Genomic DNA, 12,881 nt, shown 5'->3' on the forward strand with positions numbered 1-12,881 from the left:
TGTCACCTTTTGGATCCAATAGCAATAGGGAACGGGCAACTTTTTAAAAATCCAGTGGGGCTGAGGCAAATGCCTGTAATAGCTGAAGCTGGCAGCTGCTCGGCTTTGCCCCTGCAGAAGATGCTACTGGGATAAAGGCAGCAACGCTGTACCTGGTGTTTCTCAGCGTGCAACACAGAGGAGTTAGCCAGGAGCTCCCCTGGAGTTTTGTGTGTTCCACTTTGGCTCCTTGCACTGAACATAAAGGGCGGTTTGGGCATCACCAGCCCTGGACTCTATGCCTCTATTGGCCCTCCAGGATAACTGTTTTGACCACTGCGTAAAACGGGATGCTGGAATCAATGGACCACCAGTCTGAGCCAGCAGGGCTCTTCTTGGGTTCTTTTGGGTGGCCTCAGAAAGAGGCTTGGAGCAACTGGCGAAGGGGGAAGAGAGAAAGCAGAGACGGTGGGGCGCCTTGTTCCTCCTCCTGCCATTGCTCTCTTCCTCGCCAATGTTCAATCTGGCTCTGCCACTGCTACAATCTCCTCCATGCCCTGTTCTCTCCCCCACTTTTCTTCCCTCCAGCCTGTGTGGTCACTTTCCCTCTGCCCCCTCTCCAGGGTGCTGCAGTGGCACGCGGCACCATTGTTTATGATAGTTTCTAGGCAATCCATATGCTCTGATCTGGAAGCCCAGGTGAGCCTGATCTTGTCAGAACTCAGAAGCTAATTAGGGCCAGCCTTGGTTAGTAATTGGATGGGAGACCTCCACAGGGTTGTAGAGGCAGGCAATGGCAAACTACTTCGGTTAGTCTCTTGCTATGAAAACCTCACCAGGGGTTGCCATAAGTCAGCTATGACTTGACAGCACTCTCCACCCTCACCAACTTCTGCTTCTAGCTTGCCTTGAAAGCCCCTCGTTGGGGTTGCCAACAAATTTTGTTAGTCTTATAGGTTCTGATTGTGATTTGAAGGTACATACACACACAGAGGCCAGTGTGAGCCTGCAGAAATAATCAGTGTGCAAGCTGGTGTGCAATCGTGAAGGAATAAGCATGCAAGTCTGTATGTAAGCCTGTAGAAATAATAAATATGCAAGCCAGTGTAGATAATAAGTGTACAAGCCCGTATGTAAGTCTGAAGGAATAATAAGCATGCAAGTCTGTGTGCAAACCTATAGAAATAAGTGTGCAAGCCAGTATAGATAATGTGTGCAAGCCTGTAGGAATAATAAGCGCGCTTGGCTGTCTGCAAGACCATAGAAATAGGGTGGGCAAGCCTGTATGTCAGCCTGTAGAAATAATAAGTGTGCAAGCTTGTATGTAAGCCTGTAGGAATTATAAGCGTGCAAGCCAGTGAAGATAAGTGTGCAAGCCTGTACGCAGGTCTGTAGGAATAGTAAGCGCGCAAGCCGGTCGCAATCCTCGCCCCTCTCTCGGCGCGGCCGATCCCCGCCTCGGCTCGGGCCGCCCGCCCCGGGTGGGGTTAAGCGGGCTCCCCCCGTCCTCGGCCCGTCCTCCCGCCAGCTGCGCCCGTCCTCCGGGCCGGGGAGGAGCCTGGGGCGGCGCAGGGACCGCGGCGGCCAGACGGAGCGGGGCGCGCCGCGGCGAGGATGCTGCTGCTGCTGCTGCTGCTGCGGGGGGCTTGAGGCGGCGTCTCTGCTCGGCTCGGGCCTCGAGGGGGGCGCCCGGCGGTGGCAGCGGGTGAGTCGCGGCTGCTGCGCAGCGGGCGGTGCGGAGCGAGGGCGCGGCCATCCCGGGGCAGGCGCGTTTCTTTCCCCGGCGCGGCGGCCACGTCGACGCGCCTCTCGCCCTTTCTCCGGCGGGACCCTCGCCTCTCCGCCTTCCCCAGCCCCTGTGCGCCCCGACCCGGCCCAAGCGGGCGCTGCTTGCCTGGGGCGCCCCAACGAGGCTTTCGTGAATTGGGGGCGGCTGCCAATCCCCCCCGGCAGGCTGGAGCAGGGCGGGAGGCGAGGAGGGAGGGGCGGCCTGGCGGTCCCCGGAAAGCGCCCGCAGGGCTGGGAGGCGGACAGCGCAATCCTAAAAAGAGTTATTCCAGCCTAAGCCTATTGAAATCAACGCGCTCCGACTGGAGTAACCCTTTTTAGGATTGCACTGTTAATTTGGAGCAGCTGGCCAGCTGTTTTGGAGGAGGCGCGCTAGTGGAGGGGGGCAGCCCCGGTCTTCTCGGCAGCGGCACCGGTGCTGGGCATGAATATTGGTGATGCTCCGAACCATGGAGAAGGTTGTCGCTTTGGCTTGCTGCTTTATATATAGGCTCAGGTGCCTCCCCCTGTAGAAAAGCAAGATTTGGGTTCGGGAGCACCTTAAAGACCATCTAGATTTCCTGGGGATGAGCTTTGGAGAGTCAAAACTCGCTAATTCAGATACTCTTAGAAGTGGGTCAAGATGGGTAGCTGTGTTAGTCTGTCCATAGTAGGAGAAAAGAGCAAGAGTCCAGTAGCACCTAGAAGAATAACAAAATTGGAGGTAGATTGTGAGCTTTCCTGACTCACAGCTCACTTCTTCAGTGAGCTGTGACTCAGGAAAGCTCATAGCGTACCTCAAATTTTGTTAGTCTTATCGGTTCTGAAGAAGTGAGCGGTGATTCAGGAAAGCTCACACCCTACCACAAATTTTGTTAGTTTTATAGGTGCTACTGGACTCTTGCTTTTAGAAGTGGAAGCCTGTAAGGTTTTATCCAGTCTGAAGGTGGGAGGGGTATTTAAAGTAACAGTGTTCCATTTTTAAATGTATCTGAAGAAGAGAGCTTTGACTCTCAAAGCTCATACCCTGGGAATCTAGTTGTTCTTCAAAGTGCATCTGGATCTGACTCTTGCTCTTATATATAGGTAGCATCCTTACGTCCCTTTAATCTTTCCTTCTGTTTGTTTATGAGCATTTCTGGCCATGCCATCTCTAGTGGCTGAATGTCCCATAGGTTAACCAAGCAGATGTCAGGAAGAAACCCTTGTGCCTCTCAAACGTCCTGCTTGGGAATTATGGTAACTGGCCTCTGCTTTGTATCACGTTGGCAAAACGTCCGTGAGGTCCTCCTAGCAGGGCAAGAGTTCAAGTAAATAAAAACAGCTAAAGCCCCAGGGGGCATACCCCCCTTCCCCCATGTACTCTATGCTGTGCCATAGATCCAGAGGAGTTAGCCGTGTTAGTCGGTACTTGCAAAATAGTAACGAGTCCAGTAGCACCTTTAAGACTAACTAACTTTATTGTAGCATAAGCTTTCGAGAACCACAGCTCTCTTTGTCAGATGCATCTGACAAAGAGAGCTGTGGTTCTCGAAAGCTTATGCTACAATAAACTTGGTTGGTTGGTTTTAAAGATGCTACAGGACTCTTTTCTATGGTGTACCAGTCACTGGAGGCTAGGCCTGCATTTTTGCCACTCTTGACTGTACTGTCATTCCCCAACTTCAGTTCTTTATCCTCCACCCACGGGAATAGACGCTGTTTGTTTGTATGAAAAGAGAGAAGGGGTATACTCGTCAAAACCACTGGGGTCCTGCTAAATCCCCCAGTAAAACTAACAAAACACCAATAAAAACCAACATCTGGTACGAGAAATGGGGTTTGCCCCCCCCCCCAGCTGTGTTGTTGGCTGCAACCTGTTTACTTGGTCTCATCGAATTAAGTACCCCCCCCCCCCCGCATCTTCAGCGCACAGCTTGCTCTTGAGTCACACTAGAAAGGGATGCAATGTTGGGAAATGGTTTATATGTCATCGTTCAGTCGAAGGGCAAACTTCGTTTTTGAGCTTCGTCTGCATTTTTCCATGCTTGGTACACAGAAGAATATTGGTTGTAAATTAAGAAGGACACACACACACTCTAACCCAATGAATGAAGAGCATGCTGTAGGAGGCGTGGAATGCTGGGGGCAACTGAGAATTGCTTTAAGGAAAGAGGAAATGGTGGGTGGGACGGGGCGGTGATGGTGGCATATTCAAGCCTCATCTGGCATAGGAGACTGGTGTGGGGAGGACAACCAAAACATGTATCCATTCCTCTGCTTACCTTGGGTCAGTCACAGCTCTCTCAGAGCTCTCTCAGCCCACCCACCTTACAGGGCAATTGTCGTGAGGATAATAATAACACATGGTTGTTGTGGGTTTTCCGGGCTGTATTGCCGTGGTCTTGGCACTGTAGTTCCTGATGTTTCGCCAGCAGCTGTGGCTGGCATCTTCAGAGGTGTAGCACCAAAAGATAGAGATCTCTCAGTGTCACAGTGTGGAAAAGATGTGGCAGGTCATTTATATCTACTCAGGAGGGGTGGGACTGAGCTGAGTCATCCTGTAAGAGTTTCACAGGGTGTGGAATGCTAATGGCGGGAGGCTTCACTGTATCCTGAGGAGGTTCTTTTGCATATGGATTGGTGCTTGATGTGCTAATCTTCTCTGCAGGGCTATTGTCGGGTGTGGAGTGTTTTGTTAGCCTGGTGTTTTTCAGGACTGTTTTTCAGGAATAATAACACACTTTGTGTAAACTGCTCAGAGTGGTCCTGAAGGGCAGTATATATAAATTGAATGCTGTTATTACCATTATCAACAACAACAACCTGGATTGGAAGATTGTGTAGTAGAAAATTTACCTTCAGCTATTTACGCTTAGTATCTTAATAAATGGGTGTTTAAGCTAAAGCACGGTCTAATTGTTCTGTTGCAGCTGTCTGCTGGCCAACAATTGAGGCCATGCTTGTAGAAGGAACCCTTCTAGAGTGATGAAAAGTTGGTAACTCTCCAGAGTGAAGTACATTATTCTCACCTGTCTAGTGAGAATAATAATAATAACTATGCTTATATTCCGCTCTTAGAGACAGATAAGTGCCCCACTCAGAGCAGCGAACCAAGTCAGTGTTCTTATTATTCCCGCATATCAGCTGAGGGGCTAGGCCTGCAAGGAGTGGCTTACCCACGACCACCTCCTGAGCTTGCGGCAGTAGTGGGATTCGAACCAGCAGAGTGCTGATTTGCAGCCCAGCCACCTAACCGCTGTAATACAGCAGCTCTGTGCACTTCAGTTGTTCCCAGGTTCCAGTCAATCTAATGCAGTCTAGTATTGGCAGTACTGAGAATCTATAGAGTGGGGAAGCCCCTTTTCCCTAGGCAGCCAATCCTAATTATGCACGTCTTGCTGTAGAAAATCTCAGCAAACCCTTAGGGACTGCATTCAGACACCATGGAAGTCAAAAGGTGGTCCTGCCCCTGCCCTCCTCTTGTTCTTTCCCCTTCTGCCTTCCTCTTGTACGAAGAGCAGAAAGGGAAGCTGCTTGGTTTGGAGCACCTGAGCAAGTAACAACATCCTCCCCACTACAAAGGGGCATTTCTAAATTTCAATTTAATAGCAACAACAACAACATTCGATTTAAATACCGCCCTTCAGGACAACTTAACGGCCACTCAGAGAGGTTTACAAAGTGTGTTGTTATTATCCTCACAACAATCCCCCTGTGAGGTGGGTGGGGCTGAGAGAGCTCTGAGAAGCTGCGACTGACCCAACGTCGCCTAGCTGGCTTCAAGCGGAGGAGAGGGGAATCAAACCCGGCTCTCCAGATTAGAGTCCTGCCGCTCTTAACCGCATCACCAAACTGAATGCAGTCTGTGTCTCTGTTCTCTAGGAAGGAAAATACACACAGAGAAGCGTGTCAGCTCTACAGCAATTCCAGGTATGGCTTCTTGCTGTTATCTAACTTTTGTTGTCTTTATCCAAGGGTTCTCAATGGCAGACTGCCCCCTTGTTATCTTGAGGGATTTTGAAGAGTGTTTATGGATGTGAATTCCTTTGCTTGGATTCCTGTCGCTCTACTGTAGCTTGGGTTGATTTCAGCAGAAGGCTGTGTTGTTCTGACCCAGGAGAATAGGGGGGATTCTGGAGCATGGGCAAAAATGAAACAGCGGGTCAGGTGATACTAGGAAGGCCGAGTTAGGCAGGATATTGGGTGAATGAATGCTTTTACACGTCGGCCACATAGGGGGCCCAGTTTCACCTGTGTCACAGAATGGTTTTCCTGGTCCACAGAATGGTAGGCGCCCCACAGCAGACAACATGCAGGCATCTCCGCACCGCTGTATTATCACAACAACCGTATAATATAAGCTGGAGAGAAGGTCCCAAGATCACTCTATGAGCTTCAGAGCTAAGTAGAACTGTGAAATCTTAGGAATAGATAGTGGTGGTGGGAGGGGAATCAGTTATCCAAGATTTTTTAAAAAAAACTTTCCCCCAACTTTTTCCATTGGACATTTAGAGGAGGACCAAAGAAAACTCCTATGAGATATATATTTTCTTTTCGAATAAGTGAAATAGTTCTTAAGGATTTGCTTTCTCGAAATGTATGATGGTGGAGGAAAGTGCCCTCAAGTCATAGCTGAGTTATGGCAACCCCTGGTGGGGTTTTTATGGCAAGAGACTGACAGAGGTGGTTGGCCATTGCCTGCTGAAAAAAATGTTTAAGACAATCTAGAGAATTACATAATGAAAATTTCTGTGAGTCCTGCAAAACAGACAATGTATTTTCAGAGATATACTTACTGTGAATAATATGTGAATAATAGCAACTATCAGATTCCAGTTCTTACGTTTTTGGTATTAAATTATTTAAAAGTCCGGTGTCACAAACTTTAATTTGATGTTCTTGACCTACTTTTAGGACCCAACACACAGGTTTGGAAATACTGATCTAGTCCACTGTCCTGTCTTACACAGTAGCCAACCAATTACTCTGGAGGCATCGAGTCTGATATTGCCTCCTGGTGCTGCTATTCAGAGGTCTACTGTCTCTGAATGTTGCCGGGTCCCTTTACCCTTCTGGTGGAAGGTTGGGGGTGGGGACCTGGCACTTGACATTAATGTGACGACATCACTTCTGGAAGTGATGCTGTTATGCTGGAAGGTGCGGGGGGGGACCTGGCACTCAGCATTAACGAGATGACATCACTTCCGGAAGTGATGCCGTTATGCTGGAAGGTGGGGGGGGGGACCTGGCACTCGGCATTAACGAGATGACATCACTTCCGGAAGTGATGCCGTTATGCTGGAAGGTGGGGGGGACCTGGCACTCGGCATTAACGAGATGGCATCACTTCCGGAAGTGGTGTCATCTCATTATGCTGGAAGGTGGGGGGGACCTGGCACTCGACATTAACGAGATGACATCACTTCCGGAAGTGATGCCGTTATGCTGGAAGGTTGGTGGGGACTTGGCACTCGGCATTAACATGATGACATCACTTCCGGAAGTGATGTCGTTATGCTGGAAGGTGGGGGGGACCTGGCACTCGGCATTGACGAGATGACATCACTTCCGGAAGTGATGCCGTTATGCTGGGAGGTTGGGGGGACCTGGCACTCGGCATTAATGTGATGACATCACTTCTGGAAGTGATGTCGTTATGCTGGCTGCGGGAGCACTTCCGCACTCTGCATAAGGCAGATTCTGCATAAGGCAGAATTGGCCCCAAACGAAGCACAGGAGCACTCCCACAGCTGGCGTAATGATGTCACTTCTGGGATGCATCCATGCATATTCCCGGGGTGCCTGCCTGTGGAAAGCGATCTCTGGGTGGCTGGAAATCTCCTGCTGATGTGACTAGTGGCTAGTGGCCAGTGACTAGTGGGCCATCAGATAAACTGCTGCCTGCCACCGGCGGGCATCTGGGACCCCTAGTAGAAGTTCCCTTTAGTCACCATGGCTAGTAGCCTCATGGAGCTGTCTAATTAATCCCTTTTTAAAGCTGTCAATGACAAAAGTTAGGAACAAACTTCCAGGTTGGGGGGGACGGGACAGATGGACACAAGAGGAAGCCGACTCTGAGACTCTCGGTGTGGGAGAGAATTGGACATGGTGACTAGCTTAGTCCCCCGCCGGGCTTCTCAAATGCCTCCTCGGCTGGTACCTTGTTCACAGATTGATTTTGCAAGCACCTCGTTCGCAGCATTCGCTTGGCCCAGCTGCAAGCCAGCCAGACATGAGATTTGGTGATGGAACAAATTCAGAGTTTCCACCCTTGACATAAGGGCCTGCTGCCTTGTTGGTCGGAACGAGTTAAGGACATTTCCTTAGGGGTGCCTTCCAGGGTTGAGAGGCAGAAATGCTGGTGATCTTGAATCTCTTCCTTGGGCCTCTTGGATGCGGCCCTGCCCGATCTTTCTGGGTTTGTTCCTTTCTCGGTCTCAGGCTTTGGGGGATTCAGCAGGAGTGCGTCGCTCGCCTAGGGCTCCGGAAGTTCTCCCCACCATTGCTCAAGACTGTCCAACAGGGAAATGAATTTTCTGAATGTGAGGCCAGCAGGTTTGGGTTTTTTAAAAAGAGCGCATCGAGCAATCCGGGTGAAGAAATGTTTATGCTTCACCACAGAACTTTCCTGCTACCTCAATAGCAAGATTTCTCGAACCAAATTCGAGTGTAGTGTAGAAACGGAGGGGACTCACCCTGTAGCCTGGCTGCCTGCCCTGAAAGAGGAACTCCGACATGGCACCCACCTTTGCCTGAAAATCTTACCTGTCCAATTATGTTGCTATTACACATTTTGATTGTATCTTTCTGTTAAAGGTAAAGGTAGTCCCCTGTGCAAGCACCGAGTCATTACTGACCCATGGGGGGACGTCGCATGACTCGCATCACGACGTTTTCTTGGCAGACTTTTTACGGGGTGGTTTGCCATTGCCTTCCCCAGTCATCTACACTTTACCCCCAGGAAACTGGGTACTCGTTTTACCGACCTCAGAAGGATGGAAGGCTGAGTCAGCTTTCAGCTGGCTGTTTGAACCCGGCTTCCGCCAGGATCGAACTCAGGTCGTGAGCAGAGCTTGGGCTGTAGTATTGCCGCTTACCACTCTGCACCACAGGGCTTTTCACCTGTCCAAGGAAAGGTACTCTAAAGCCTGTTTGGGGTGACTTCTGCCAGTGAGAATGGCTTTTGGGAGTGCTGTCTGTTAAGGGAGCTCTAATGTGCTTGCTAAGGATAATAATAATACACTTTGTAAACCGCTCTGAGCGGGCGTTAAGTTGTACTGAAGGGCAGTATATAAATTGAAGGTATAACTGAAGATGTAACTAGGATAGGATAGGGAACTTGCTTGAACGGTGAAGGTGTAAGCTGTTTTTTATTGATTTTTTACTTCACGTATACCCGCTTTTCTCTGTAATGGGAAGTGCTGCTTCTGAGGATGGGTTTACTGCTGGTGTTGAGGGGCTCCTCAAGGCTAGCAGAGATGGTATCTGTGGCAAGCTGGGGAGGTGCCAGCTGTACCACAGAAGTTCACCAGAACACTTGGTTTGTTGAGTACAGAGGAAGGGCCAGTTTCCCCTCCTGGGAACACAGAACCAATGGGCCACTCCCAGGCTATTCCCACCTCCCCACATGAGAGCCATTTTGGTGTAGTGGTTAAGAGCGGCAGGACTCTGTTCTGGAGAGCCAGGTTTGATTCCCCTCTCCTCCACTTGAAGCCAACTGGGTGACCTTGGGCCAGTCACAGCTCTCTCAGAGCTTTCTCAGCCCTACCTCACAGGGTGATTGTCGTGGGGATAATAATAACACACTTTGTAAACTGCTCTGAGTGGGTGTTAAGTTGTCCCGAAGGGCGGTATATAAATCAAGTGGTGGTGTTGTTGTTGTCCCCCAAAGTGGGCCCATGTGGGTTGGCTCAGTCGTCTGAACCTGGGCAGGTCCCTTTGGGTCCGGTTCCGGTCACAGGGACTTTAAAGCAGTTTATATTGTTCTCCTCTCCTCGTTTCCATCCCTACAGCAACACTATGAGATGGGAGCAGAAAGTGTGAACTCTAGGTATAGACCGATGGCACGTGTCTATTTTCACCAAAGAAGCTGTGGTTCAGGCACCCCTTTTAAAAACATTTTGCAGTGATTCACGGAGCTTCCTTTCCTGATGAACAGCAAATTCCATATAAAGGAAATAGAAATTATGTTCAGGGAAATAATGCGAGTCCGTGCAATATGCACAGGTGGGCTTGTTTTGCAACATCGCTCAATTTATAGGCTTTATTTTTAATCTTCGTGTGGGAGAATGTTTACTGTGCCAGAAGTGAGTTATTAGCGGGCAGGGAGAGCTAGGTAAGGGGTAGCTGGAGAAGTCATCTGTGGTCAGGGAAAGTGCAAAGATCTCGGCTCGTCGTCCCCTTGGGTGTTTGCGGGTGAAAGTTCTTCCCCACCCCCATATTAGTCAGTCTCCGTTGTGACTCATTTTGCCAGAAAAAAGCCGTGCCGAGGTCCAAGAGCCATTTCAAGCCAGATGGGTCGGCTCTGCAAACATGGCAGTCGATGCCAGAAACGGGGAAGAAAATAAACCTCGGACTGCATGTGAAAAGGGGAAAGTTAGGGGAGACCTCACTTGACTCCCAAGGGGCCGGCTAGATAGAAATCACATTTCTACCCCTGCTGACTGCTCAGAAAAACTATGCATGTTGTGGAGGCCCTGTCTGGTTCTGTTTAGTGACACCGTTTCTTCTGGCATGGAGCGTTGCTAGCTGCATAGTTCTGCCCCATCCAGATATGTGCAGCTCCGCCGCAGCCGCTGCCTCCTCTAATGGGCAGTGCCGACTCTCTGGCCAAGGGACACGATTCGTGGACTGTGCCGGAGTAGCTGCTCTAGAGTCGTGAAGGCAGCAGGCATTGCCCCTGAGGCGGAAGGTCGAAGGTCTGGCATTTGCCGCTGAAGGACTTCATTGTGTCAGCGGTCGTGGGCAGTTCGGCAAGATCCCACAATCGGCTCTTTCATGCCCGCTGGAGACTGTATTAAAAACCATTCCTTCCCCACCCCCTTCAAAGGGTGGGGCTGGCAGCAGTTGCCTTCTGCCAAGGTTTCTGAGAGCCTTTTCTCTTGCACACCCTGGAGCTTGGAAGTCATTTATCCCCCTCTCCCCCATGCGGGAAGTTTTCTTCCCTAAATACCAAGCTTCCACTTTGTCTTGGATGTGACGAACATGAAATCAAATGGGCCCTCGCCCCTGAAAGCCAAGATCCCTTCAGACAGCGCCGTGGCCTCCAAAGGCCCGTGCTCTGGATTGCTTGCCCCGGTTGGGGCTTCCTTTGAAACACATGAAACTCTTCCTCGTGTTTCCTCCGTAACCCTTGCCTTCAGAGGCCGCCGCATGCTCCGTGCTGTGTATATAAACAGCTCCCTCTTCCCGTGTGCAGAGGCCACGAAGGAGGTGTGGGATCTGAGCAGAGCAGAAGAAACGGAGCCAGAAGGCAGGCTGCCAAGGAGACCCCACCCAGCGGCTGAGTTCCTAGGTCTTGCAGGCAGTGCCTAATTGGGTCCATATGTGCCTGGCAGCTGGAGGACGCCATGGCCAAAGGCAGCTGGGTGGAGAGAGGTTTGGACGGGAGGAGCTCTGCCGAGCAGCGTGCTGAGAAACGGGCACATCGTTGCGTGGAAAGACTGGATCAGATCTTTGTGACTCAGTCGAGGCCTTTGCAGAATCATAGTTGAATCAGACTCACTCTGATTAACGTGATGACTTAAATGTGGGCCGCTCCAAGATCTGATTTATCATAATTTTGCGGGATGTGCACACACAGAAATCCCAGCTTGTTCCCTCGCAATGCCTCCCAGGCTACAGACAGAAGGCAACTAAACCACCATTTGTTGAGACAAACTAGCAGTTGTCCTAGTGATTGCCTGTGAACTGTATCCTGGTTTCACTACCCAACTGTAGTTTAAATAAACCCTGTTTTTTTGTGAAGTCTGAACTGTATGTGTTTTACCTGAACCGCTGCTTCAGACGTCAGCTGGATTCATAGATCCAACCTTGGATCTCTCTCCACCCATCTGCAGCCATAGATATATTGCAGACTGAATCAAGCGCACATGCACATAAACCCTTGAGAATTTGGAGAGCATTTGTTGTATCTCCTTCTCAATATCTGTGTTATAATTCTATCGTGAGCCAAGGCAAATGGACTTATCCCTTTCGCATGCATGCCTAGACTGCATTCAGATGTCACCATCAGGCCAGAGTTGAGCTCGAGCCTATGAGCTAAGCTACAACTCATGTATTTTTTAATGTGTCGAGGATGCAATTTTACCTGGGAACTGTAGCTGAAAACAGCATCATGTCCCTAGCACAGGGAGGTGGGGAAGGAGAATAGCTTTTCAAAGACAGAGCCACGCAAGAACTTTGCAATTGTTTTCTTGCAGTCTCAACAGAGAGATGAACTGTCAGCTCTTCTCCTCCCCTGCCTCCTCGCTGTAGGGACAGGGTCCTGTATTCCTCTCTCGGTTGAGATTGCAAGAAAACAATTTTAAAGTTCCTCTCCCCCAGCGATCCACACAGCTCTGTCTTTGAAAATTTATCTTTGAAAAGCTCTTCCCTGCCTCCCTGCACTAATGCTATTTTCAACTACTGTTCCCAGGTAAAATTGCATCCCCGACACGTTAAAAAACACATGACTGGTATCACTTGTAGCTTAGCTCTATGTATCTTCCTTTCCTTGCTGCGTCATTTTGCATGCTGAGCTGCTATTTAAGAATTTCTGGTTTAGGAAGACTGCTTGTTGTAATGTCATCATGAGCCATAATAAACTGTGGTTTGTTTCTTGCCCAGTTACTGCGATTCTGACTCCTGGCTAAAAAATCCAATTACTGAGCTGGGAACAGATTCCAGTATGTTAAAGTGTCCCCAACTGGGCATCACAGATCATAAAGTTCAGTTATGGCCTCATGTGCAAGAGGGCAAGCCCAAGAATAAGCTGGGTTTGTTTGTTCAGAGCAAACTTTGGTTTGGAATTGAATACAGGTTTAGAATAGTGGCTCACTGAATTCTTTGGTCACTGAAAATAGACAATAATGTTTTAGAGAGCTGAACGGGGTTTGAGGGAGGCATCCCATCTGGTGCTGCCTGTACATATTTCTCTTGTTCCACTGTAGCCT

General features: G+C 49.6%; 1 protein-coding gene across 1 annotated transcript in view; it reads left to right on the forward strand.

Annotated features, from left to right (window-relative positions):
• Positions 1-1,587: 1,587 nt before the first annotated feature.
• Positions 1,588-12,881, forward strand: part of KANK2 (KN motif and ankyrin repeat domains 2) — a 98,739-nt gene continuing 87,445 nt past the window's right edge. Inside the window, exons 1-2 of the mRNA XM_055003271.1 lie at positions 1,588-1,684; positions 5,611-5,658. The gene's annotated coding sequence lies outside the window, so the exon portion shown is untranslated. The remainder of the gene's footprint in view (positions 1,685-5,610; positions 5,659-12,881) is intronic.

This window comes from Eublepharis macularius, chromosome 19 (genome assembly GCF_028583425.1).
Source record: "Eublepharis macularius isolate TG4126 chromosome 19, MPM_Emac_v1.0, whole genome shotgun sequence".
Lineage (NCBI taxonomy): Eukaryota > Metazoa > Chordata > Lepidosauria > Squamata > Eublepharidae > Eublepharis > Eublepharis macularius.